The sequence below is a fragment of the Thunnus thynnus genome, chromosome 10 (genome assembly GCF_963924715.1).
Source record: "Thunnus thynnus chromosome 10, fThuThy2.1, whole genome shotgun sequence".
NCBI classification, from domain to species: Eukaryota; Metazoa; Chordata; class Actinopteri; order Scombriformes; family Scombridae; genus Thunnus; species Thunnus thynnus.
Genome location: NC_089526.1, coordinates 33,571,951 through 33,595,876, shown reverse-complemented (window position 1 = coordinate 33,595,876; position 23,926 = coordinate 33,571,951). Strand labels below are relative to the sequence as shown.

The 23,926-nt window shown below is 38.8% G+C and overlaps 1 long non-coding RNA gene across 2 annotated transcripts; it reads right to left on the bottom strand.

Moving 5' to 3' along the window:
* Nucleotides 1–2,157: 2,157 nt before the first annotated feature.
* On the bottom strand, nucleotides 2,158–18,687 carry LOC137191992 (uncharacterized). 2 transcript variants are annotated; one of them, XR_010930483.1, is made up of 4 exons: nucleotides 18,525–18,687; nucleotides 9,386–9,486; nucleotides 4,913–8,354; nucleotides 2,158–4,773 (listed from the first exon to the last, which is right to left on the bottom strand). It is a non-coding gene; the product is annotated as an uncharacterized lncRNA (long non-coding RNA). The 2 variants fall into 2 exon arrangements; XR_010930482.1 differs by lacking the exon at nucleotides 18,525–18,687 and having other exon boundaries at nucleotides 9,386–15,726.
* Nucleotides 18,688–23,926: the final 5,239 nt, after the last annotated feature.

Here is a 23,926-nt window from a genome sequence, read left to right as displayed (position 1 = left end):
GAAAAAGTCAACAGTGATTATCAGGGGTGTTCCCCAGAGATAAAGCTGAGCTACTGACACGTGCAAAATGCTCCTAAGGGACTCTCCATAACCTGTTGTCCCCCCTCTCCTTTCCACAAAGTTAGGTTGTAAAAAATAGGCAATAAATGAAAAGTGCAAAGCAAGAATTGCCTTTGAAGTTCCTCCCTACACGTTACACGCTGTGCTGTCTCTGTGTTAGAGGTGTATAAATATGTAGAGGTCTGTCTGCAATAAGGTGATGGGTAAAGTTTTAGCTCAGTAGTCAGCGCAGTTGTCTAAGATCCAGTTAGGGACCTGGTGTGAGGACCTCCTTCGTAAGGTAGTTTATTCATGAACACTTATTGTAACACTTTAATTTTCTAAAATTAAAAGCGTTTTAAAAACAAAAACAGGATTTTTAAGCCTCTTTCCACTTTTATTCAAATACAAATACAAATAATTTTGCTGCCTCAATAAATATAGATACAAATACAAATAATGGGTTTTCTGCACGTCCCTAGTGATTATGACAAGAGATGTGTTGACTTTTTCAGTCTTACACTGAAACCACCATCTCTTCCTAATCTGAACCAAAGCGTTTTGTATTTCTAAACCTATTCACATGTAGAATACAGGGCATAAACCCCCCGGCTTCATAGTCCTTTGCTTTGTATGCCCACCATCCACCCCTACTACCTCCCCTTCAACCTTTGTGCAGTACATTAACATAACACTTCATTGTAAAAAGAAAATGTAAAGGTTTTGGTATTTACTGCTTGCAAAATTAATACAGGTAGTTGTACCTCTTCAACAGCAACAGGGATGCATTCTATGTTCTGTTCATTGCATTACAGGTAATACAAAACAAAGGAATTTCTGCACAATAAACAGACATAACTTCACCAAAATCAAAGGAATAACATATTACAGCATTTAACGATTTAGTCAACTCCCTAACAATGATGTTTGATGTACTCACTTATTTAAGAGGAAACATTGGGAATAGACACTGATCCACAGGGACCATGAGTCATCTGACAGATCTGGTCAAGCTCATATAATTACATTTTATGGCAAAATTTCAAAAAATAAAAACTAAGAATGTGACCAGTGGAAAAACATGTAGCTCAATAATTTATAGAGGCAGAAAATACTTCTCTATAGCAAAAGAATTGAAATGTCTATCAAGGAAGAATAAGCAGCTATTTACAGCCAGATGTTGGTGCAAAAATCCCTCAGCTTGACAGAATAAAAGACACAGGAAACAAGCTTCTTCAACCACAGCACATTATGGGCCATACTAGCATATACACAATATATTTTCAACCCTTTGCCTCTCTTGCACGCAGACCTGTTGCTTCAAGGTCGTTTGTCACACTTGATGTGGAAAAAGGCCATTTCCAACCTGAAAATAGTCTAAGAGGAGGGACACAGGGACAGTCAGTTAACTGAGTGCTGTAAGGCCCTAAAACTGCTCCCTTAATGCTGAGCAAACTCATTCAGCATGCCTGTAATTGCATGCAAAAAAGCTTGTTACAACAAAGTAAAGTGACATCGCCAGCATTTATCCAACCGAGCATTTGGCAGGCCATGTCCCTGAGGTTGGCGTGCAACGTGGATGACAGTGTTCACATCTTCCAGCCGGTGGACCTATCATTATGGTTCCCCCAGGCGCAAACGGCATTTTTCCTCAAATCCATGCTTTCACATTCCTTGTTATAAAATATGCCGCCCACGCAAATACAGCTTCACCGATATAGATTTAACTACACGGTTGCCATTATAGCCACTCTTATTTTAGCCTGGGGCACTGGGAGCCTCTTCTGAATTGTGACTGTGAGACGCCGTGGACACCTCCAGGAGCATGAAGACATTTTTGAGTTTTATGGACCTCTGTTGGCCAGGGAATTGCTGCAACATCAACATGACTTACAGTGGCCTATAACTGACATCAATTATGGTCATATTTTCACAACAGAGTGGAATAAGTTAGATAATTAAGCAAAGAAGTGTGGCTCCTTGTCATCACAATTTCAACAGTTATTTGTCTTTCTTTTTGGCTCTTTTCACAGCCAGACAACAATGACATTGGCTAGTTAGGCCTTGACTCTGCATTGTGTTGGGCTGGGTGGAGGAATAATGGACGGGAGGCCTGTGTCTATTTCTTTGCTGCCATTTATTGTCAGGATGGGAACAGAATAAATGTCATACAGTTGGCTAACCACAGTCAGCTTACACCCAGCACACACAGGCATATATCTCAGGAACTAGCAAATTTACACAATAAATATATGCACCTGGAAAGGAACAGAATATATATATATATATGTATATAAGTCATACAGTTGGCTCGACATGGTCGGCTCAGACACAACATAAGTTATTTTAGTTTGCTAAGTGCACTATTTCACATTATATGACCAAATTTAGCACTGTAAAATGCATTATGTCCATTTTGTAGTAACATGTCTAAAACTCACATTACTAGCATGTGCATACAGGCACAGGCCTGTATTTCCCAGGGGCTGTTAGATACTGTATAGCTGAAAATATTTACACTAATCTATGAAAATGACCGAGCACTTTAGTAATCAGAATGAACACTGACAGCACAGAGACATCATGACGATGCCACACTTCAGAAACAGTGCAGCTCTAAACTGAAAACACTGAAACTGAAACACTGAAATTGCCTTTGAATCTTTGAAACTGTCTGAATCAAACCTCCTTGGCACAACAGATGCATACAGACAAAACACTATTGGACATTGTACATATCATCATGGGAAACCATTAGAGAGGCTCAGGGACATGCGTAATTAAGCAATATTACACAAGAGGGTGTGCTTTACCGGCATTGTTGGCACGACAACAAGCGCCTCGTTCCTGACCGCATCACTGAAGTGCCAATAATTAAGGTAAAGCACAACCTCGAGTATAATATTGCGATTTTACAACATTTACTAACAAAATAAAAATACAGTATTGTGCAAAAGTTTTAGGCACTAAAAGTGAAGTGAGAATGCTTACAAAAATATTGCTATAAATTGTTTTAATTTATCAGTTAACTTCTTACAAAGTTGAGTAAACAGTAGAAACCTAAATGAAATCAATATTTGCTGTGAGCAGCTTTGCCTTTAAAACAGCAGCAGTTCTCATCGGTACACTTTAACACAGTTTTTCATGGTAACTTGCAGGTAGGTTGTTGTAACCATCCTGGAGAAAGATGGTATGGTATGGGGGCCATACCATACCATCTGTTGCAGGACTCATCATTCTTTTTATTGCTGAAAATAGTTGTTTATGACTCTAGCTGTATGCTTGGGGTCATTGTCATGTCATGAATAAATTTGGGACTGATCAGACACCTCCCTGATGGTACTGCATAATGGATAAGAATCTAAACATCTAGGGTGCCTAAAACTTTTGCACAGTACTGTATATAAACAAAATGTATTCATATTGTGGGGCAGTTCACTCTAAAAATTTTTTTTTTTTTGCTTGTGTTATCCCCGTTTCCATAGAAATACATGGGATATGACTAATACCTGGAAAACAATCAGTTACGCCAGTAGACTCCCATGTAATGGAACCTAGTTTACTAATCCAACAAGTAGGCAAGCCCTTAGTAACAACATAGCAACAGACACAATGTTTAGTCCCTGTTGAGTCAGCCAGCCAACTTCAGCTAATGCTTTCTAGAGATCGTGGGATTTTTCCAAACTGAATAAATACCACACATATAAACACAAAACTGTTTTGCTAGCTCAATCTTGTTGCAGCTAAGATATCCGCTGAAAAATTTTTTTTTTCCATGGACAGATTTAGTTACTACATCCGCAAACTTCATATACATTAAACCTGTAGCGCCATGTCACCGACTCACTGGCACAGCTGATGGCTTTTCAGGTTATTAACTACCTTTGAAATAAAGAACAAAAAAATTGTTTCAGATAGTTTACTAAATGTTTACTTCCAGTGTGCTCTTAAATATTCATTTACATATTATATATTTTCAGAATTGTGGCAAGAGTTTTTCCATATACCATTTAGCTTATTTTATACATTTCTTAATTAAGCTGTGTTGGAAATCTAATACACACACAAACAAACACAAACACACATAATAATAACTTTCAGAGGTACAATGGGTGCTGATACATTTGGGGCTATTTTTAGATATTGAATTGCATATTGGCATTAAAAGTACAGTTGCTGAAACAGCTGTCAATAAAGTCCATGCTGGATCTCTGCAGTTTAGCATGTGATGCCATAGAGCTGTTTGAGGCGCTGTCCTCCAAGGGCCTGATGTTTCCATGACTGGCACACAGCATGTTGCTCCACCATGTTCTGTTATCCAGAGAAGGTGCCCAGTAGCTGTATAGGGAGCTCTCTGACTTATGGACATGATTTCCCTCACTTCCAGTCTGCCCTCGGCCAGTTTCTGGATGGTAGTGCTCCTGATACTGTGATTTGTGTAAATCACTGATGTGCCTTTACAGATACGTGTGAGCATAGAACCCGGGTAATTTAAACCCTTTGGCTCCAAAGACTACCACACTTCCCCTAATTTTTCTCCTCTTTTTGGATGGAGGTAAAAAGCTTTAGCCTCTTGAGGAATTTTAGATAAGTACTTTTCAAATGATGAAACTGGGCAAAGTTAATTTCCGGGGTCTTCAAACATAGCCCCTCTTCTGCTCTGGCGATCCCTTTCATGATGGTTTTTGTGGTTTTTTGTTTCCTCGTTGAAAGTGAGTGTCACATATTTGGTACCTTGAGGTAGAAATAGAACAGGAATCAGGCAAGTTTGACCATGTTTCTTCAGAACACCATTATTATTATTTTGTTTTGCTATTATGCCAGACTTCACAAGTCTTTTAGCCTCTTTGATGTTGCGCTTTGATTAACTCACCTGTTGAATCTCATTTTATTATGAAAGATTGTGGTGTAAGTTTCCTCAGACCCTCTTTTCCTCTCCTCCCGAAATGTAGCCGGATGTTGAACCACACTTTATTCACCAGGCCCCATGGTGTGTTTGGGTTCATTGCCTCTGAGTTCCTCAGTATTGTCAGGTTCTCTTCAGAGATTGCGGGATGACGTTCAGTGTTGTCATGGCCTGCTCTCCTGAGAAACTTTATGCGTCCACTAAAGACATTATTTGACATAGTGAACTCAGAGTCTTGCATGATACACCATGCCTGACTAAGAGAACGTCGTTAATAATAAAGCAGTTAATGCCAGCTCTCAACCCGACATAGCTAGTAATGGAGTAGTACTGACCCTGATTATTTCTAATTGAACCATAAAATTCATGGAGAATCCTGTCGAGATCATCTTTTGTAATAGCTGCAAAATCCACAACTTGCTTAGTGTTTTCCAGATAGTCCAGGAAACATTTGCAGTATAAAACTCAGGAGACTCAGCAGCCACACATTTCTCTGTTCTTTATTTCTCTGTTTAGCATTCTATTCATCTATTGTTGCTAACTTTGGAGCTGAACAACAGATGTGACTTTTCTTGGTCTTGACAAGTTGCAGCATTTACACACTGTAGTCTGTACTGTACATTTACTGCCAGATTGACAACTTACTGCTAACCTTTTCCTCTGCTCCGCGAGCATTCACCGTCACTTTTCTGCTGCTCGCTCTCACTCAACCACTCACAAGCCACACACACATATTAAACACTGCCCTATTCCTTAAAAGGAGCTACGCTACTAAGAGTTTCCCAGGCAATGACACAGAGGTTGACTCACGTTTTGGAATAGTGCTGCACAGAGGCTCCCAAATGCTATTGATTCCGAATGAATGTATTGTGGAAACTTGAAGCCTACAGTGTCTCAAGGGTAAAAGTCCCGAATTTCTCTCCCTGTTGCTCTTTTCTAGGTGATGTCATTGCGTCCTAATTTGGTGTTATTACTAGCATTAAAAAAACTTTTTTTTTGCTTTGGAAGGGGTTCTCCTTTGCCTGGTGGCCCACCAGACCTATACAACTATAGAACACTGACCACTGAAAGTGGACTGTCAGGACTCCGATAAAGTTTAATATAGGAATGAATGCAAGTTGAGCTCACAGATAAAACTCTGCTTCGCATCTATGTCCTAGTTTCCTGATATGGTCATCTCACAGTATAATTTCCCTGTGGGTGCTAACAATTCCCTGTGTGTGCCCAGTCACCCATGAATCTGTGCCTATACATACAGAGGACATCCAACCATCCAATTTCTGCCACTTATCTGGGACTGGGTCGCAGTGGCAGCAGACTGAGTAAGGCATCCATCTCTCTTCCTCAAGCTCCTCCAGGGGGATCCCAAAGCGTTCCCAGGCTAGATGACTTATGTAATCCCTCCAGCGTGTTCTGGGTCTGCCTGATGACACACTTTCGTCAAAACCTAAGTGTGACATCAGGCTCAACTAGTCTCCTGCCAGTTGGACATGCCCCAGAACACCTCTAAAGGGAAGTGTCCAGGAGCATCCTAACCAGATATCCAAACCACCTTAGCTTTTGACGCAAAGGAATAGTGGCTTTACTATAAGCTCCCTTCTCACCCTATCTCTAAGGCTGAGCCCAGACACCCTAAGGAGGACACTCATTTCAGCTTGTATCTGCAATCTCATTCTTTCCTTCACAACCCGAAGCTTATGACCATAGGTGTGAACTGGAAAGTAGACCAACTGGTAAACTGAAACCCAATGATCAATCCAGTACAACATCCGTATTACCACTGATGCTGCAGACCTGCCTGTCAATCTCACACTGCATCTTACCCTCACTTGTGAACAAGACCCAGGGATATTTGAACTCCTCCACTTAGGACAGCAACTCACTCCCAACCCAGAGGGAGCAGTCCACCATTTTCTGGCAGACAATCATGGCCTCAGACCTGGATTTGCTGATTTTTATCCCAACTGCATGTTCTTCTGAAGAAGCCAGCAGAATCACTTCGTCAAACTCTGCCTATACTGGATGTCAGTTGGGTTTAGGAAATCCTAAAAGTTTTCCTTCTACCAGTTTTTCTCCCCTGCTGAAAACAGTGTGAGCTAAGCCAAGCCCAAAAAGCATCCTCTTTAATCTTGGTGGCGTCCTTCATCACCAGTGTCCATGAGCAGGTTCTTCAGCTGCTTCCACAGCAGGCAATGACGACCTTCTGGCCACAACCCCTAGCAGCTGCCTGGACAATTGAAGCCCATAATATGCCACTGTTGCCAACGTTCCAAAGGAGAAACTGCACTGACGAAGCTAACAGAAGAGTTATTTTGTGAAGACAAGAAGAGAAATTAAAGGGCCCTTGTTGGGGGTATTCTCTCTCTCTCTCCATGAACAAGTATGATGGCGGCACGACTGATGTTTGTGGCGGCCTCTCCTAGTTCCAACTATGCACTTGTTATGAGAAATACTGGCTTGGAGCTAAATCAGCTGAGCACATTTGGTCTGTGATGTTTCCTCTCATACTGCTATGAGAGGAAACATCGAAAGCGGGGCAAGCGCAGAAGAGTGCAAGCTAGGTTAATTGTTAACCCATACAACCAGCAGTTCCAACAATCATGCTGCCTAATGTTCTCTGGACAGCAAAATGTATGATATAACTCCCCCATCAGTCACTCGTTGACATGCAAGAGCTGTCTACATCGAACTGAGACATGTACCTTTCTCCCTAAATGCACTTTATAAATAAATACACTGTGCTGCTAACTGCTTGTTCTTTTTTGTTTTTGTTTTCTCTTGGGATTTCTATGTTTTTATCATTCTTTAAAGGGAATTTTTAGATATACAGTATATCTTTATCCTTTCTATTGTTGTTGCACTGCTGTGGGCTAAGAGGAACAGCACTTTGTTTTTTTGTGTATGCAAATACACAAGAAAATGAAAAACTAAATCTTGAATATTGAATCTCGAATCATGGTCCACTCAGATTCCATACTGAATTGAAGACCTCACAGACAAGGGCCTATGCCAGACATTTCCAGTTCAGCCTAACTACACGTTTGGGTTTACCAGGTCTGTCTGGCAGACTCCTCTTCCACCTAAACCAACTCACCACTAGGTGGTTAACAGCTAAGAGCTCTGCTTCTCTCTTCACCCAAGTATCCAAGACATGCGGCTGCAGATCTGATGATACATCTACAAATCCAATCATCAATCTTCAGCTTAAGGTGTTCTGGTACCAGGTACACTTGTGAACTAGCTTAGGCTCAAACATGGTGCTTATTATGACCAATCCATGATTAGCATAGGAGTCCAATAACAAAGTACCACTTGGGTTCAGATCAGGCAGGCAATTCCTCCCAGTCAACCCCCTCCAGGTTTCTCCATTGTTGCATTGTTGCTGAGTCTTTAGAGAGTAATGCTGACCCTAAAATCACAAAAATAACAAATGAAGTCGTGAGCACTTACAAATAAGTGTATATAACTTTTTTAATGATGCACACAGCAAAAAAAACCCAACAAAAAAACCAATGCATTTCGACGTAGGCTTTATTCAGCATTACTGAAACAATTGAGGGTGCGATCCCTATTAAACAGCAGCTAGGAACCTGCTGATAATTACAACCAGCTGATACAAATTGTTGGGACTCAGCTAGGAGCAGGTTTAATTATTGGGAATAAGTAATAATTATCAAAGATAATTATTAATTATTAAAAGTCAGTAAAATTATTAATATGAATTAATAATAACAGGGCACCACCCTGAGGTCAGGGACCAACAACCAAACAGTGGATATTGTCTCAGGAAGGGGTGTTCATCTAAGAATGTCAACATCTGAGAGATATTAACATTACAGCATGAACAGTGAAGGTTTGAATTCAAGTACTGACCCCGTCACAAAGCTGTTATCACGGTATGTATACAAACAATCACAGGAAACTTCTCTCTATATGCAGTTTATAAACATTAGCATCAATATCATATCAATTATAAATCAATAATGCTTCAATTAAAAAACATCTATCATACAGCTACACTAAGGAAAGTACCCCATGTGGGATTATGTCACGTGAGAGTTCTGGTCAACAGGATTGACAGCAAGATTTGAACAGAGGCTATGATTAAACACATGCCTCTGATCACCAAAATGGCGTCGGACAAAGCTGAGCGTCTGCGTTGCCTAGCAGCACGTGTCTGACTATAGAATAGAGTGTGTGAGCATCAAAATGTACAGGTGTGTACATGCAGGTGAGGTAGAGACGTAGCATGGGAATGCTCTTTTTCGCTGGCTGTGGTCTGACTTCAACGAATAAAATGCAACCCACAGTCTAACACATGATGGCAAGCTAACACAAAACAACTGGACTCATGGTCGGTTAGCTTCACAACAACAGCAATAAAGCTGAAAATAACTCACATTTTAGTAACCTATCTCTGCCCAGACTTAAGCCTCTTACTTGTGTCACTTAAGGGAGCATTTTAGTCCGTCTTTCGGATCTGGCAAGGTTCCTTGGGCGGTTCCTGTCAATGGGTTCACAGCAGTGGCTCCTCGGTGGGGCTGTGGAGTTGGCGTCTTTCTTTGTTATTAGGCTTTGTGACTGCATGCAGGCCTGTTTTTGTCTCATGCATATGCCGTATGAGGCCCAACAAAATCATCCAAACAGCGATCGTCAAAAAAAAAGTACTAGTAAGAAAAATAATAATTAAGACAATTTAAGCCATCTGAGGAGATATATCACATTATGTGATTGCAACAACCACATAGTGACCGACTGATTTACACACTAACAATAAAATTAGCATGTATGTGGGTCTATATAAGTAACCTCATCATGTGCAAAATCTCCATAAAAATAGCCTACAAGTGAATGTACACAAATACAAACAACCATCTCCAAGAGACAAATATTAGTTAGAAAAATATTAGTAAGAAAAATAGTAATTTTCCTATTAGAAAAAATTAATAAGAGAAAATATAACGCATTCTGTTATTACAAGAGCCAGATGAGTGACTGATGGATCTACTCAATATATTACACATGTGATTGTAACAGCAAATTAAGTGACTGATAGATTTACTAAATATATCATATATTGTGATTGTAACAGTCAGATAAGTGACTGCTAGATTTACACACTTACAATAAAAAAATGTATGTATGCAAATATGAAGACCAATCATGTGGAAAACCTCCATAGAACATACAAATGCATATACATAAATTATACATATAATCATAAAAAACATGACAACAGCAATACTTTGTTTAAGCCACTTCCTCTCTCTATCACCTCCCCTCCACAGTGACCTAATCATGATACCCATGAAGCATAGACTCCAAACTCCATGGCCTGCAGAATTAAAGGCTCTGGCTACAGGAGACCTCTCATCCCTATTTTTGATACTACACTTATAAAATCCTAATTCTAAATTCTCTTTTTGTATTGCCTTCATAGCAAAACACACAAGGACATTTTAATGGGTAAATTATGGTAAAATTATTATATAAATGTGATTCTACCCCTGACTTTAATTTTTCTACTTGTGTGGGGATGTAAAACCTAGTCCCCCTTAATCATAGCATTATAATTCACACAGTTTGAACAAGGAAAAATTCCCGGGGAGAGAGAACTTAAAAAATGTGTATGCCTAACAAAGAGATCTGTCTTCACAAGTTTGTCCCTCAAATTATTTGATCGTTTGGTAGCGAATATTGGAGGGTTAACAATCTCTCAGCCAACAATGGGGTCATTAGACAGAATATGCCAACGTTTTCTGATAATATTTTTGACAGACTGAGAAATAGGTGAGAAAGAAGACAAGACAAGGTCTGAGACTGTTGTTTAAGAGGAGGAGGATTAGGTACTAGAAGGCTGTCTCTATTGTTTTCACAAACCATAGACAAACATATATCTAAGATTTTTTGGTCATAATTCTTTCCTCGGAACCGGGCACACGGGTTGCCTGTGTCTCACACTCTTCCTCAGAGCTACAAGTTCTTCTTATTCTTAACAGTTGACTATAGGGCAAGCTCCTTTTCAGGCTGTGTGGATGATAACTTGAGTAATGTAAGTAGTTATTTCTATCTGTCTTTTTGTAAGGGAGTGTAGTCTATAAAAACTCAGATTTTTTTACTTTCACATCCAAAAAAGATACTGATTCTCTACTTGCCTCTAGTGCAGAAGTAATAGTAATAGTAATATAGTGATATAGTAATAGTAATAGTGGGCAATCCAGAGTTAAGATATCCCTTAAATGCTTCTACTTCCTGTGGTGTACCAGTGAAAACAAAAAACAAGTCATCAATATATCTATACCAACACTTCACACGAGAAGAATAAGGATTGTTATTATAAACATGATCCACTTCAAGCTTTCCCATAAACAAGTTGGCATAGTTAGGACTGAAAGGACTGCCCATTGAGACACCCTGTCTCTGTAGAAAAAATGTTTTTCTCAGACCTGAAATAACGTTCTGTAAAAAGTATTTCAGACATTTTTAGAAGTAACTCCACAGATGGTAACTGCTGTTCCCTTGAACAAAAATAATATTGTAAGGCCTCCAATCCCGCTTTATGGAGAGTATTTGTGTATAATCTTTGAAGGTCCATCATACGCAAAAAATCAGAATCAATAATCACAACCACAGACCTCAGTTTCCTCAAAAATCAGATGTGTCCCATATGAAAGAGGATAATTGTATTACCAATCATTTAATGTGAAAATCAGTGAATTGGGAAATAGAACCATGGAGTCAACAAGCTGCGCCCCACCCAGAGACTCCAAGAAGGCTAGATACTCTGCTATTTAGTGCATACACAGAACAATCAGCGAATTCCTCCCAGCAATACGTAGTTGCCAGAAGGAGACCCTCTCACCGCAGTGCTCAGCCGGGAGCTGAGTCCGTTCTCAGTGTATGTGCAGGCTTGTGTAAGTTACATCACAAATCATGCTTCATAGATACACTTAGATTTCAAGTGAGCACAGAGGAACTTTCCTCCTTCATTGAGGGAGTGAAAACAAACATCATTCTACACAGAACAGGAACAGTAAAAACATCTTTATGTCGACTTTAATGCCAGGTGTACGGCACCTACAGAGATACCACGTGGAGACAACAAGAGCTTTGATCAGCTTGGACTGCTTGCATTTTCTCCTAAAAGTTTCTGATGCAAGTGGAATTTGTTGAGAATGAAGACACCATGAAGCCGATGGAAAAAAAAAAAGATGATATCTTCTCATTTTCACGAACACAAACCCAACAAAGACATTTATACTGCAAACTCTCTGCTCACTGCAAGGTCTCCTAATGAGACAAGGCAAACCTTCCCAGCATGCTCTCTATCACAAAGTAAATTAAGACTGTAAGCAGTTACTGTGGGGAATATAATTAAAGCACAATTTTATCCAATAATGTACAACACATTTGATCTGGACAATGTTGGTATGGTGATACCAATAAGTGAAATGTAATGCTAAACTATAAATCAAAACTGCCGTTACAGCTGCAATGATCCTTTGTGCCAGGCATAAATCCAGCATCATCATTACTTTAATGTCCTTGTTAAACATTGGTCAAAATACACCAAGTCACCAACATGACTGTGTTTTTCTTGATGAATGAGTTCTCAAACCATTTGGTTCATGCCTACATCCTGCTACATTTTCCAGGCTGTGGCTAAACCCATAGCCTATTGCCTTTGATCCTTCACCATGAGACTGATCCCTGTTTACCGAGACATCCCCATCCTGTCACACTCTCTGGTTAGAGGCCATGTGGACCACACAGATAATCACAGACAGCCACAGACAGTCAAAATTTAGCTTGGCTTTCTCACTCCTTGCTGTATTACATAACATTGGTGAAATATGGGTTAAAAGTGCTGATGGCTGTACCACCCACTGTGACTGCTGGATGCCAGGTCTGGTTACCAAACCATGTCAGCGGTTCTCTCAACTCCCCCTGATGATGATGTAGCAATGCAGGATCCTCCTGGCTACAAACCACTGCAGACTGGTTGTGCAAATGAACCTCTGTGTCTTCTGTAATGTGAGGACAAGCTCGCACAATAAAGTGGGGACACTGTGTTGAGAGAATCTGTATGAGATTGATGGCTCTGTAAAACTAAAGTTATGAAAACAAAGACTTTACAATACAGCTCACATTTTACACTGTCATGGGGCAGACATGACGAGATGAGTGAAGCTTCTTAGCTCACATTTATATGTGACTGCACATGTAGGTGCAGCACAGTGTTTATCCACTTTTTAACCACAATAGTCGTGTGGCTCTTAGGATGGCAATGTTGATCAGTCAGTCAGTGCACTACTTTGTTCCACAACTGCCCTTGTGTGTGCAGTGGTTTATTTTGAAAAAACAGCCAAAAATAAAACGTTAATTAATTAATTCAGTTATAAGTGAAGAACAACAACTGTGAAGAGAAACAACAGACACTACATTTAACAACTTTTTTTTTTTTTTTTTTTTTTTTTTACAAATAAAATTTTGGGGGGGTTAATGTTTCTCACATTTCAAAAAGTGTCACCCTGTACTTGGAAAAAACCTCCTGGTTTTCCAGGATGCATGGGAAAACGAGGTATTTTCACAACATTAAAACAGCTACACAGTTTATACAGCTGCCCATAGAAACCACTCTCAACCATTAACTGGACACAGCACTTTCAGCTGCTGGATGTTGGAGGATTTCTGTTTGGAAACCTCACAAACTGCATGAAATACAGTAGAAACAGCAGCAGCCTGGATAATTATACAAAGGCAGAAAGTCACAATTTTAACTTCTCCAACTGATCTGAAATCATCTGTGGAAAACCAGTAAATAAACTGCAGACACACAGCAGCTGACAGAAAGAGGTCATATTATATAGAGAAATATTAGTTTTTTTGAATGAATAAAAATGGGAAGCTAAAGGGCAATGAGAATGTTACACTTTCAAGTTTCATCGGGAGTCATTAATAACACCATCAAGCACATCATGTTTAATTAGGAAAGTAGTTTAAAAACACACACACAAAGGACAACCATTTACTGCATACTGCCATTAGAAACTGAGTAAAATTAGCCGATAATTAGCCTGATCAGCCACCATTAATAATCAATACAAGCACACATTATTAGGCTGTAAACCATTAATCAAACCAATAACTAACAGCAGTCAACGTCAGCCAACCTTATCATACTTTAGCAGTTACCCAGTGATTCTGTAGTGGTGACAAAATGTTAAAAAATACACATATTAGCAGTTTGAATTAAACTGAAGCTCCCTGCACACTCCAGGGAAAACATTATGCCAAACTCCCTTTAAGAAACATGACATTTACAATTCCTTATGTGTCCACAAAATCACATAACTCTAGAAACACAAGATTAAAGGCATCATATGTCGACAATCTTCTTGTCAATTTGGCATCAATATAATCCATAAAGATAAACTGTATTTCTGTACAAACTTTACATTTTGTTGCCTCTGCTCATTCCCAACCTCTGTTGGTTATCTGCGCTATTTTAGTGGAAGAAGACCGTGGGAATTGGAGGTGAACTGTTTCTGATTGGTAGATCAGATGAGTTGACATGCCGAATTAAACACCAACTCATAACTGTTAAATTACCATCTATCATATGTGTGTGTGACGGTATTTGAGGATTTTTTTCAGCCGTAACTACCTGGTTTTCTGCTTCCTGTTTGGTGCTGGGGAGAGCGCACCTATTGGTTGTTTACAATGTTCATGAGCCAAGAGTAAAGACTTACGATAATATTAAACATGTTTGATTTCATTGGAATGTCAAGATGAGAAAAAGACTGACTTGAGACAGCTCGGACGTTTTTTTGACCACATCATACCAAATCAGCAAGATGACGGGAGCGGGCTGCAACTATAGCAAAACTCCCATGATTTTATTCTGACATTGAAAATTTGTCTGCGACAGTGAAATCATTTGAAAAGTCATTTGGTTTATGGTCAGCATTACCTGTAGTGTTATATATCCATCTAGATCATTTTGGTGTGAGTTGCCAAGTTTTGGAGATATTGGAGATATCCAGAAATCTTGACTCATTTACTCAAGATAATCCACAGACCTTGTTGTGAGCAGTTTCATGTAGGAACTATTTTCTTTCTACTGATCTCCACCCACCAGCCATGAGTAGATGCACACTTCCTTCTGCGTGGCGAGACAGTTGGTGGGTGTAGTAGAGCTGAGTTTTCAGGTGCGTCTTGAATGCACCAAGGGAGTCAGCAGACTGTGTGGAGCTGGGTAGCTCATTCCACCACCACAAACAAGAGGAGTCTGGATGGTGATTTTACACCAAGCAGTGATGGTATTACCAGACGTTGTCAGACCAGATGAACTGATATTGTTATTGTTTAAATTGTTGTATCTTAATGTTGTTGGATGCAATGGTAATGTAACTATAGTGTTTACTGTATATAGTGTCAGTGCAAACATTGATTATATGTATTTTATTTTAATGGACACCAAATAATAGTTTGTAGTTCATTCGTTGTTGCCACGGCAGATGAGGATCCTAGTAAACAATAAACATGTAAGCATACTTGCTAAACATCAGCACTTTTACATAAGCATGATAGCATGCTGACATTGATACTTAGCTGGAAGCCCTACTGTCCTTTAACACAGCGTCACAGAGCTGCTAGCCGTAGACATTTTTGTTGTTATGTTGGTATGGTCGTGGTAGTTGGTATGCTTAATGGTTGTTTGTGACTATTCATCTGACAATTATCCCTGACAGGTCATCAAGGAAGATACGCACCTTTAAATTTACCACTTCATACTTCTATTTTATATATGTATATATATATATATATATATATATATATATATATATATATATATATATATATATATGTGTGTGTGTGTGTGTGTGTGTGTGTGTGTGTGTGTATATATATATTACATTATATTTTATTACATTACATTTGATAAAATAGGGGTCATATTGTATTTGAAGACTTTTTGTGTTTTTACAACACCATTGAATGAGTAACAGTTCAACAGCATGAACCTGAGTGTCCTCAAGTCTGTTTGTAGTGTGTCCATTAGATTTCAACAGCCCTAAAATTGTTTAGTTAGACCAGTTTAACGTACAGCAGTGTTTGATGGCTGAGTGAAGTGGAAAATGTCTCACATTGTCTTCACTTCAAAAACAAATCATCAGACAAACACCCAAGAATTACTTAAGAATTACTGTCACAGTAAGTCATGATAGGGTGCTCAAAATACTGAGTGTGGAAAAAACTACTGTAGAAAGTTCACTTGACTAGAGTTTGAAATATTTGTTGCTTGATTTTAATTGTTTACTGTATTTTTACATAACAATACATGCAAATATGTTACACATGGCAGCTGCTGTTTTATTTAAAATGTTTCTTATTTAAAGTGTGTTTCTAAAAATATGTGTTGGAAGAAGGGTTTGTCTAACAATCGGGGTTGTCTTACATTCAGGACAATATGGTGTTATGACAGAGGCTACCTTTTGGAAACAATTAAACATCTTCCTAAGCTAAATTATCCAGGTTCATTCTAAAATTACTGCTTTTAAAGAGGTTCCTGAAACAATGGGGCTTCATTCCATGCTCTTGATTCCCATTATTGAATCTGATTCTCCTTTTCCATTTTAGTACAGCTCTCTGTTCCACCTGTTGCTACATCACTGTGTACTTTGGCAGTGCTCTCCTGTGGAACAAACAGGTCTCAATGTTAATGAGAGGCATTAGTCCCTCTGGATCAACATGAGATGCACATCTATCCTCCCGCTGTCCCTGGCAACAAGTATGGCCTCTCTGAGCCTGGGCCACTAATTGCCCCTAATAAGAAGGAAATGAAGCATGTTTGATTTATGAGACAGGACATCCCTGAACTAACCTCAGGCCATGGACAGTTCAGCCACTGCCTACATGATCAATAAACTTGTAGCTGAGAGATGGGTAATGTGCCTTTGCATCTGGAGACTTGTGTTGATATACACACAAAAGGTCATTAAAATAGACAGGCAATATAGAAATGATCAAAGAAAATAGACAATACTTTTGCTTGGAATGTTACAAGGCCTAATTACAGTAGGATTTTTTTAAAAGTAAAAAAGAAATTACACACACAAGTGAATGTGACCTTGAAATCGCAATTTAAAAATGGAAGGTGAAGCTGAAAGGTGGAAAAAGTTAAACTGAGAAAGGAAATGGGAAATATGGGGATATTTTTGTAATTTCATTTATAATTAAAGCAAAAATTTACATTAAACAAAATGGAAAAGCTTGAATGAAAATGCACAAATGAAAAGATTACATGGAAAAAGAGGAAACTAGTTTAAGAAAAGGGACATACGTACATACATTTTATAGATAAGAGATGTCCCGAGCTGATCCTAAGGATCACTGTCTGGGCTGATTTGGGTGTATTTTAATGGATAGGTACAGACTAAAATAAAGTCGATCAAACACAGGTCCTTTCATTACTGTATTGTTTTGTATCTACCTCAGTCTGCTAGTGTTGCAAAGCTGTTCTCTGTTATGACAGCCTACAATGCAGCATTTCACTGCATATGAGTGTGAAAATTAAAATGAACTGTGAAAAATTTGGGTGTGCTGGTGTATATGACTCTAAATTCTGACATCCTGGTTGGCAAAATACGCAGATTCACTAAGCTCCTACTTTCTCCTTAGCAAAGAGTAGCAGCATGCAAACATTTGCATGCAGGTCCAGGTATCTTCGGATAATCTATAATTCATTTGTAATTCAAAAACGAAAAAAATGTAAATTTGTTATTTGTTTCAAAACCAAAAATGGGAAAGTGTTTTTGGTGTCAGAATCAAATAATGAAAAACCAATCAGAAACGGTGCATTTTTGTTTTTTGCCAGTTCCTTTTATCATTATTCCTTTTTGGATTGAAGAATGAACAGGTCTGCGTGCAGTCAGCCAATTCATTTTTGCGTTTGAAACCAAAAACGGAAGTCACATGGTTTCCTAATTTTTTTCATTAGAAACCAAAAATGAAAAACAAAATCATGTGATTCCTTTTTTGTTTCCAAACGAAAAACGAGAAAACCAAATTCAAGTGCAATTTTGGTTTTTGCAAATTCCTTTTTTCATTCCTCATTTGGGACAGACAGTAGCGCGGTGGACAGACAGGAAGCGGAAGTGAGGTGTAAAAACTTCAAAATAAAAGCCAAGAGGACAAAATGGTCTTCTATTAAAATGTAACATTCAACATTATGCAAGTACAGGATCAAATGCTAACATATGCTACATCAATAAATTATTTTGTTCTTTTCATTTAGCCATGAAATATATTTTATCCAAAAAGTAAGTCAAAAATTTCTTCTTCTTCTGTTTCATCTTTCTCACTCAGTTCTTCATCCTTCACATTCTATTCTTCTCCATCTCCCTCTTCTTTCTCTCACTTCCTCTCTTTCCAGTCTCTCCTGCCTCTCACTCTGCTCTCCCTTTCCATCTCTTCCTCCTGCCAAGTCTGCAAATTTTTTTGCTAAAGTTGGTGATGAAGTCTCTTCTGCAATTCCTTCTCAGTTTCTATAAAAAGCCAATCCAGCCGCACTTACCTACAGTAGTCAAGATGAGAAAGGATCTCTTGGTTAAATCTCTGCCCAACATGTAGATCTGCCCCTGGTTAAAAAGAATTATGACAATACAGCATCACATACAACCTCTATTAAGCTATGATATCTGAGAGCAAGTGTACACAGGTGGAGTCAGGCCAGCAAACAAAAAACAGACAGATACAGAGCTAAATATAACATTTCACAGTGATTAGAGGGCAGCAACATTTCAGTAAGCAAACAGAGCAGGAGAAACACTGATTATAAAGCCTCTCTGCAGGTCTGATGATTGACAGTTCAATCTGGAGTCAGGTCTGCACATAAACAAAGTCGAACAGTTCATCTAGCCAACTTCTCTCTTTATTTAGTGATTTACAGAATGCACTTTATAACCTTTTGGAGATGTTGACCCTCAAGTCAAGTCAAATCGATTTAAAGAGAATATTGTTACATGTGGGGTTTAGGGTGAAAGCCTGTTTCACTCCTTGGACTTTTGAAACCTGTTGTAGAAACTAGAAACTTTGTGCACTGTAATCAAACTAGAAACAAGACTTTTTTTTGTAGCTGAACTGCTAAAATTTGATAAATTTCCTCTAACAAAACGAAACAAACAATAGTAATGCTGGTAAGATTACTTAACTTGGTATGTAACAAGCCTGTATGTCTAAATGAATCACAGTAATTAATTTGGAGGTACTAGTTTTTCAGGTTCCCGAGTCTTCTCCTAAGTTAACACTGTGCACTGTTTAGGCCATTAGATGGTAGAGCATGTAAAGCTACTGCAAGTCCATAATCACGCAAACTGCATTTATATTTGTGATATACATATATATATATATATATTCAGAGCTGGATGATGTGATTGTTAATGATCCTGGCACCCTGAAATATCGGTCTAAGCTTGCAGAGCTTTTGATCAGTCAGGACATATTGGGGATGCTGTCATCATGTTTTTATATCATGAATCAACTCAAACTGCTAACTGCTGCTGAACTACACAGTAAAGAGGAGGACCTGGGTCAGCTGTCTTCCCTCTTGGATCCTGCCAGCGCGGAAACATCTGCAAACAAATCTGCTGCAGTCAAGCTCGTGACAGCTCGTCAGGAAGGTCACTGTTCCTCATACATCATACAGCATGGTTCAAAAACACTATTTCACTATTACAAGAACACTATTTCCACTGGCACAACAGTTCGTCACGTCCACTGTGATACCCACATAACAGGTGAGGCCTGGCAATGAATATCACATAAAGGTGAACGGAGTGTGAGGCAGTATACTGGTCAGTGAAAAGTTCCTCGCATGAGTGGGCAAGGGTTCAGAGGGAATACAAGGAGTATGGTGGTACCATAGTTCTTTGTATGCATGTGTATGTGGTGGGGGATGTAGTTCTGTCAGACTGACAGGGGTTCCTGACTCTGGCTTCCTATCGTGTTGCCCTCCCTCAGCTATCGGTTTTGTTGGCCTGCCAAGAGAAGCATGTCACTCCTGTATCAGATTCCCATCCTTGCTGTGTTTCCCAGCCATCATGTGGAGCTGCTGGATATAAATGGAAGCCTTTTCTTGCACCAGCGTTCAGTGGATGGGTCAGATACAGGCCATGCCGTAATGGCAAAATCAACCGGGGCAAATAGCTTGGCTTGGCTGCTGGTATAGACACCTCCACGTTTTCTGTTCCCGAGTGATTAGCTTGGATGCTAATAATAAAGTAACCTAGAAGGTCCTTTGCAGCTCTGAGCCTCTCACTTTGTGAACCATCCAGGTGACCTTCACATGGCCCGTGTGGGTGTACAAATAGACTATATGCGTGTGTGTGTGTGTGTGTGTATGTGTTTATACGTGTGTTTACAGAGGGGTTCCAGGTAATGTAATGTGTTCTCTAGTAGCCATGTTAGAAGCCCCACCAGTCATAGAGACAATAGCCGACAGGTTTTATAAACTCACAACACAACATTATCAACAAAAGCATGTAGCAGTGGTTAATTTTTGTGCAACTTTTTATTATAAACTCATAGATTATTTTGTCACTGATGCATTGATAAGATATTAGCTTAGAAATGCCAGGAAATTTCAGTCTTTTGTTGAATATGTAACTTTTACATTGGTAAAATATTCAAGTTTTGGGAGGCATTTTTCCTTGTCCCAAAATAAGTGTTCCACACATTTTAGGCCACTAGAGGGGACGAAATAATTGAGGTGAAGAAGTTTATGATTGTTAATAGAGATGTGCAGATTCACACTTTTTCTTCCCCAATTTCTGTTCTCTGATACCTAAAGTCAGAGAAACGACCAATTCCAACTGCCAATCAATGAAAAGTGCTCCTTTTTCTCTTTCAGTTCAATATCTGTATGAAGCTAACTGGAACATTCTTTTATGGTCACAGCAGGGGACTGTAACTACACATCGTTTCTTAACTTTACAGTAAGCGTTCATACACCAACAATCCATGGGTGGAATATTTGCAATGATGCACACTGTTCCCATTTCTTTTTCATTCTTGAACAACAAATTGATTTTTAGACTATATCCCAAATGTTGTGCTGTTATTATTTGTAATGACAGTGACTAAGTATTTTGTGTGGGTTGGTCACATGATAAGACAAGATCTGTTTTATTAGGTCAGTATCCACACCTATACTTATCAGGTGTAATGGATCAGTGCATCCCTAATTACTAATAATTTTAATTCCATAATGATTTTGATGATCATTGTTGACTTAACTTTTATAAGTAAGCAAAGTTCCACAAACAGTTGTGTATATTGTATCATAAGAGTAACAGAAATAAGAAGTGAATGGAAAGTTGCCGCAGTGAGTCTCGCTAAATTCCATAAGTAGTCAACAATGATATCGACATATTATATCCATGGAAAAGTATTTGAGGATGTGCGTTTTCCTAGAAGCAGTATGTACCAGTATGTACTTGGTGCGTATAGCAAATTCAAAAACATGATACAACCTTTGGTGGCTGTGGCTCAGGAGGTAGAGCAGGTCGTCCACTAATCAAGAGATCAGTGGTTCGATTCCTGGCTCCTCCAGTCCACATGTCGATGTGTCCTTGAGCAAGATACTTAACCCCAAATTGCTCCTGATGGTTGTGCCATCAGTGTGTGAATGTGTATGAATGATTAGATTTCCTCTGATGGACAGGTTGGGACCTTGCATGGTAGCCCCCGTACCATTCAGCGTATGAATGTGTGTGAATGGGTGAATGTGACTCGTAGTGTAAAAGCGCTTTGAGTGGTTGGGAGACTAGAAAGGTGCTATACAAGCACAGTCCATTTACAAAGGATTTTTTAAAAGTTTTCTTAATTTTTTTGCAGCACAAACTGTTGACTGACTTACTCTTGAGTCCTGCCTTGTTTAGGAACTATCATGGACAGCCATGGAAAATTTTCTTATTTTTCACAATCGCCTTGTACATTAATTTGTTGTAGCAGGACACGATCACATTCATTACCGAAAAATAACATGTGGCTGTACCTGTAGTACATTTGCATTCAGAAGTTTACATGATTTTAACCTCAATGTTACTCTTCCAATAGTTTTGCAATAGCCTTTGTATTTTAGAAACCAATTTTTGATGTTGACTGGTGCTAAATTCCACATTATCTATGATCCTTATAGGTTGTTGCTATATGGAAGTATTCAAGCATGGAAGGCTTGATTGTTGCAATCAGGAACACAAAACTGTGAACACCATAGCTGGTAAATTTACTCAGAATTGACCCTTTTATTCAAATTTACGGATTTATCCAGTGAGTCCCATGGAGCACTGTGTAGTCTATGGCACGGACACACTTGTGTGTGAGTGTACTTGCATGTGAATGCAGATCTTTAGACAGATCTTTAGTGTCAGTGCAGCAACAACCCTCCTGTGCCCCCTCCTGAGTTTATTTGCAGACGTCAGAGATGTTTTCCATGGTCAGCTGGCTGGCGACCTTACAGAGCGTGTGATTCCCACACAGCACTGAGAATATGACCTGGACCCTCAGTCCATAAACATCCCCAGGAGGTCATCCAAGGGTGGACCACACCGCCACTATGCACTGGCACTAGGGTGGGTGGAGGGGTGGAGGAGGAACTCAACCAATACAACAGCACCAATCCTGCTGTTCTGCTGTGTTATACATTATACATGATTTATATATGTGTGTGTATATATACACACACACACACACACACACACACACACACACACACACACATATACATATATACATATATAGTATATATATGTATATATGTGTGTGTGTGTGTGTGTGTATGTGTGTGTGTGTGTATGTATATATATATTTATATATATATATATATATATATATATATATATATATATATATATATATATATATATATATATATATATATATATATAGTTAGTATATATTCATTGAGTACTGTACTTGTAGTATATTTTTACTTTTTCCCTCTGTCCTTATGTAGGACTTAAGCATTTAAGCTGCCATATGAGGAAAAGGTTCTTCATAGCTTTATAAAGCATTTCTAACCTTTTAACCTTAGGCTACATGTTTCTATGTTTAGTACTTGGCAGGATAACATTTTCATCACTCTCAAGAAGTCATCTCAAAATGGATTTGCAAAATGGTTTGTGGCAAGCTTGGCCATTGGGTAAAGCAGATTTGATTTGATAGTATACACCAGTGTCATAACTTGGTTAAATCTGAACACACAAAGATGATACACATATTTTAGATTCAATATGACTTGCATTTGAGGATATCATCATCTCTCATCATGAATAAACATCCATAAATCTACTTAGAAATGACAGAAAAAGATCCACCCTATAACTCCAGAGATCGAGTGATAGTTGTCTGTACATTCATGGATACATTGCAAACAGGAACTGCTAATAGCTAATTCTGCATACTTTTAATGGCAGCAATTTGCCAAAATATAAATAATTATAGGCAAAAAAAAAGCGGGGCTCAAGTGGTATCTCACAGCTAACACACTGAATCCACTGCAATGATATACCACTCGTTTATGTCCCCCAAAGCAAGAAGAAACAAAGAATATTACGAGGAGTGACAAAATCTGAACTTCAATATTTTATGACATTACTGCTCAGAATATGTATTATATTCCCAGAACACTGACACCGTCCTCTATCCATTCATACACAGATATTTGCCCTGTGTCATCAAACATCATAATTGCTTTGTTTATAAATTTGCATCAGAGTCCCAAGTGTAGCTTGGAGTGTGCCACAAAAAGAAGTATAGACTTTTACGGAGTTTAACTATAATAAAGTGATATCTGTTTTTAAAAGTAGTGTAAATTAATAAATTAAATTAGGTCAAATAAACTCGAAGTAAAAAAATAAAACAAAAAGATACTCTCAACATCTGCAATAACAGAATTTTTGGCCACTTGGTGGCAGT